Here is a 6,000-nt window from a genome sequence, read left to right as displayed (position 1 = left end):
GTTCTTTGGCTGTCCAAAACTGAGGAGGGGGAAGAAGACCTACAGGGAGCTCAAGGGAAGCACAAAAGAGCATCTGGGAGCCAACAGCGCGATGGGGCATGAGACAGCGCTGCACTGCCGTGTGTCAGGCACAGTGTTTTCAGGAACTGCAGAGGAGAGTTAATGCCACTGACGAGAGCACAGCTCGTCTGACGTGGTGGCCCTGCTGGTCCTTCATGTACCGGAAAGATGAACTGTCCCTGGAAGAACTGGCGAGGAGAGCTGCGGGCATCGCTGGGACATGGGAGATGGACACGCGTGCTGATGTCAGGAGTGCGGGATATGCTTGGGCCAGAAAAGCAAGTGGGAGAAGAGTGGGGTGACTGCTGTAAATGCAGAAGACGGAAATAACACTTAGGGAGAACAGTTACTAATGTTTACTCTTTAATGCTTAGAAGATTTGGGTTCTGCAACAGCCTTCCAAGGGAAATAAAGAAAGGAGGAAGCAACCAGCCAACCCCTGACTGCTTACTATAGAGCTCAGTAAGTTTATGATGGGCCTGGAGATCTCTTCCAATCTCTCCTTCCTCCAAATTAACTGCCTCTGCAGGCACTGTCTTTCAAGATACATGTTCCCTCTTCACTTTTTAATTGCTCTGATGTCTGAACTGTTTGAAACACTGAACTGTTGCTGATACAGTATTTTGATGACCAAAGGTGCTATGCTGGCAGGATTGTTTCACTTGTGAATTGTGCTTAGGTACCAACTCAGATAATGTGGTGTCATAGAGCAAGAATTATACTTTTTAACCAGGTAACAAGCATGGGAAGGACTTTACCATGTTTGAACTCCTCTACCATTGCTGCTGGCGTTGATGCAGATCCCTTGTGTGCAGAGTTCTGCTGTGGAGAGCCTGGGGCGAGGATCCCCATTACACGGTACCGGTCTGAGGGGTTCACCTGGGATGTTAAAACAATTGTGCTTAGCATCAACTTAGGCTAGGAAAAAAGTTTAAAGGCTTCTGAATTCAATGTTTACACACCCTAGGGTCCTACAGTGGTAAATTAAGATTGCTGTCTTTGGGTTGTGTCAGCAATACAAGATTTGGCCATTCCCTATACAAGAAAAGCCGGTAACTGTCCGTCTAAACTCTGCCATGTAATTCAGGGTAGGACTGAATGCTGATGACATAAATCTTATATGAAGAACTACCTCTACAAGTGTTCCTTCTTTCTGCAAACTAAAATAGACAATAGCTCTTATCATTTTGAAAAAAAAAAAAGAAGAACCTGTTCACAAGAGCAGGTGTTCACAAGTGCCAAAGCACTTGAATAGAGTGGACATGTTCTTGCTACCAGCATTGCCCACCAAGGAAACCCCACCAAGAACTCCCAGCAGGTTGGAGTAAATGCCATGTCCTAGAGCGGATACACTGCAGTTAGCCTGCAGTCTCTCAATACCCAAGGATATCCCTTCAAACATGCAGCACCAACTTCACAATCTATAGAATACTCAGTACACTTCAGCCTCAAAGTCAGTTGTTACTGCAGTGCAATGAGACAAAATTGTTGGTCCTTAACAGTGATGAGAAAAAGGATCATTACCACACCACTTCCCAAAATACTGCTGCTCTGAAATTTGCCTACACTGCTACAGCTACTGCTTCACTCCAACCTCCCTTAAGAAAAAATTCTGCCGTTCTTCTAGTACTTGCTCTAGCCACATGCGCAAACAATACTTTCTTATTCCTTATGGATCAAGCTTTTATACTTAACTTGGCTTTTTTACCATCTGTAGTCATGTTCCTGATAAGCAGTAAAGCACCTTGTCTTGTAGGCACTCCCCTCTTCTCCCCACTCTACCCCCATTAAAAAACACACCCACTCTACCCCATGGACAGACCTTGAATCTAAACTAAAAAACAGGTTTTGTTTGAAAACTGTCATTTAAATGGCTATCCAAAGCTGAAGTACTTCTAATGGTCTTATTTTTTCAGCATGAGGTGCCTCTGGAAAGCTTAAAGATTATGAACAATCACCTTACTCACGTTTTGCCCACAGTTTAATTGCACGGTTCTCTTCATTTGGCACTAGATGTAGCATTTCATCGGTAACTCTAAGAAAAAAGTTGAAGGACAGCAGTTCCTAGTAACAGGTACAGGTCTGTTTTATGCTACGCTGGATCAATAGCTTACGGTTTATTGTTCAAATCTATGAAAACAAGTTTGGATTACTCGCTTTGTAGTATGTTAAAAAATTACAGATTACACATAACATTCAGTATCCCTCCAGGTAACTGGTGCCCTCAACAGCTTTGTCATAGTTTATAGACTATCACCAACCATTTTTAATAAGGCCTTTCTAGAGGATTCCAAAATCCAGGTTTCTTTCGACAGCCAGGAACAATTAAACCAGTCACTGTTAAACAGCGAGCAAGTTAGGCTTCGGGTATTTTAAATATCTTTATTGTTTTGTATGAACTACCACACATTCTTCTCTATCAAGTGCTCTGCCTATTCATCTGAAGCAGTCTCTGTGGCAAACTGGAACAATGCACACACCCTGATCCAAGAAACATGAAATACAGGTCTACCTAAACACACAGCTCCTTGAAACATCTACATTTAAGCCCACTCGCCACCTCCTCAGCTCTCAAGTACACAGGAGATCAGCTTATGCACCTTGTACAGAAACTGGAGTTGTGTCATGTGCATTTTATACCCATTCCAGTAACACTTTCTTTTTAAAGATGTGTAAATATGCTCACCATTTAAGCTCAGTATACATCTCCTATCCAGGCTTCTCAGATGCCAGTCATCTCTGAGATCATCAGAAACAGTTTGCACAGACGGTTTTGCAAACACCAGGTCAATCTTAAGAGGAAAAAGGGTGCCAACCATGAGTTAGAATGCTGCACTGTTTGTGAACAGCACACCAGTGGGGGACAGTTAGTCAAGTCTTTAAAAAGAGTTGTTAACATTTGTATTTAGAACTATGTGGCTATAGATACATCTCCCAAGAGATTTATTTGCCAAAAAACCTCAAGAAAATTGCTAGAAGTTCCGTATTTTATTTACAAAACCTTCATTGTATCCCCCCTTTCTTTTTAAGCTAGGGAAAGGAAGGGTTTTTTAAGTTGAAAAAGATTACTCTAAACTTACAATTTCCATTAAAAGGGAACTTAAAAAAATTATCATAGAATTAAGACATAAGTTCAATCACCTCAGCTGTACTTCAGCAAAGGAGAGAGCATTCTCTCTATGCAGTAAGCCCTTTTGATCCTGAAGTGTCTGGTTCATAGCACAGTCTGAGGCAAGAAAGTTATTCTGTGAATGTCTGCACCAGACAAAGGCCACAAGAAGGTCACGGAACAAGTGACTTCATGAGAGTGGTACCAAGCAGTGACTTGCTTAGGTACTACAGCACGCAGGTCTGCAGTCACCGTATAAGAGGCAGTCAAGATACAAGGATTCCTGCAGCTGACAAACCCAGGCAGGAGTCACATGAGTACTTTTACTTGTCATTTTCCAGATTGTCACATGACCACTTCATTTTTGATTTGTAACAAAGCTTTTAGTCTGCTGACATGATTCACACCGTGAACTACCCCATACCCATCCCTCTGTAGAAAGCCAGCTTGTCAGAGCTGGGAGGAGTCAGCAAGGACCCTGCCTCTGCTCCCACTCTGCACAGTCCCTGGGAGACAAGTGCCGTTCCAGCAGGCTACCCTGCTCTACAGCACGGGTTTAGAAAGAGGTGTCCCTGATGTTCCCACGCCTGCCAGGCTTCCTGGGGGCTCATTTTCCTATAATCTCCCATTTTACTGCAATGTCTTCTCCTGGGACAGGCTGTGGTCAGGTCACTTAATTACAGTTTCCTAAATACACTCTAAGGTACCAATAACCTTGTAAAATAGCATGGTCACTGGAGAAGTTCTCCTATTCCAAAGGAAGAAAAAAATATTTCTCGCTTAAACAAAAAAAAGCAAACCGCTTACCTCAACGCCACCAAACTTGACAACTGGTACATACACATCTTCAACTGCCTGTAAAGGAGCGGAGGACTGTGTAAGAAAGTATTTTTTCTACTTTCATATTCTTCCTGAACTGTGATAAACTACAGATTTTACACTGCTAAACTACTTAGTATAAAGACTGAGTTGCTTCCGAACCAAAAAAATTGTTAGTAAGCTGCAAGCAGCATGGCACTAATACGGTCTAATACTGGCTTTAAAAAGTTCCTTAGCCAAGAGATTCAGAGGCTGATCCTGTGCTGTAATGAACCAGCCGTGCACAACGAGCCATCAGTGTCAGTGCTGGTAAGGCACTTCCCTTGGCAGTGAGGAAGAAAAGGAAGAGATTTCTGTAGCTATCTTACCACTGGTTAACATCCAGAGAAATCGAAAAAGTTCTGTCCACATCAGACAGCATGCACTACCCTTCCTTATTCTGATTTTCTACCGTGCCTGAGGGGCTGTCAGATACCTTATGGGACAGTTTTCAGTGCTGCAGACCCCTTGTCAGAACGGTGCCGCAGCCCACTGAGAGTCTGTTCTCAGGGGACAGTCATCCCAGCAAAGGCTCATGCGCTGTGCACATGAAGTCTGTCCAAATGTCTGCACGAGGAAGCCCAGGCTAAGAGGAACACTTCTCAGGAGCTCAGTGTCACAGGCGAGGTGCGCCATACATCACCCGGGGTGATTTTACAAAGCAGTCTGCACGTTCACAGCGCAGCCCCTACTCACTTCATGTCACGGTGACAGCGTGCGTCCCTTCCGCAACGTCTGGGGCTGAGCGGCCAGAGAGGAACAGGACCAGGGCAGAATGAACTAGAGGTTCTAAAGTGCATCCAGAGGGACACCACTGTTACTGACTGTTACGGATTTGTTATTGAGTTGATGATTTTTGGTGATTTTGATAAGGAATGATTAGGACTAATCAATTAAATGGAATCTCACAGAAATATCGGTTTTTATAAAAGATAGTGGTGTAATGTTTTAAGTAGTCATAGAGATGTTGTATTTAGTTTAGAGTAACCATACAACCAGTTATGCTGCTAGACGAGGTACCATCGTTAGACTGTCTGGTGAGGATGATTTATTGCCCTGTAGACCAGGTGTTTTAAAAGTTGTATTGTGAAAGGGCCTCAAGGCGTGTTAAAACTGCTATGTGAGCCAAAGTCCTTGAGTCAAGGACATTGGAGGGTCGTTCTTTTAGGTCAGTAGTCCGTGGTGGTCGCAAAAGCAGCCCCCCAACTCATTTCAGGACTCAAGTGCACATGACCAGCAAGGGGTGGGAATAAGAAAATGAGTTACAGGAATGAGCATGTTTATGCGTGAGAACTTGACTAATATGTATGACTGTATCCTATATAATCAGCATGTTACACGAGTTAGGTGTGCGCTGCTGGTGAGATGACTCCCCTGCGCACCCGGCTGTCAATAAAGAAGTGTCTGCTCATCTACATCAAACTGGTGTCAATAAGTTCTTTCATCCCAGTTTGGTGACAGTTTCTGGCGACCCAGATGGGACCTTGCTGAGAGAGACCGGAGGAGTTGGGGACCAGATCAGTTCTGGCTGGCACCGAGGAATTCTTGGGGATACCCATCGATCCCCGATCCATAAAGCTCTTTGCGACGTCCCCTGGAATTGGTAAGACACTTCTTATTTGGTTTCGTTTGGGAAGTGCCTGCCAGATGCGGCGAAAGCTGCGCAGGGTTGGACAAAGGGTACCCGTTTGGTTTGGGAGCCGAGGCCTCTGCCCGTAAGACATAAGCGAAAGCTATTGCAGGGTTGGAGAAATTTGGGTATTGGAAAAACCTATATGCTGTAGGTTTTCATTGGTATTTGTATTTTGGTATTTAAAAAAAAAGCAGAAAAAAAAATAAAATTGGTGGTGTTTGTGTGAGTTTGAGACGTACAAATAAGTACGAAGCGAGTGCAGAGTCTGGATCTGCGGTTCTGTTACCCCGCGAGGGTGCAGCCGGAGAAAAACAAAGCGAAAGATCGAGTGATTGTGTGT

The sequence above is a fragment of the Strix aluco genome, chromosome 15 (assembly GCF_031877795.1).
Source record: "Strix aluco isolate bStrAlu1 chromosome 15, bStrAlu1.hap1, whole genome shotgun sequence".
Taxonomy (NCBI): domain Eukaryota; kingdom Metazoa; phylum Chordata; class Aves; order Strigiformes; family Strigidae; genus Strix; species Strix aluco.
The sequence above is the reverse complement of the archived record's forward strand: the minus strand, read 5'-3'. Positions refer to the sequence as shown.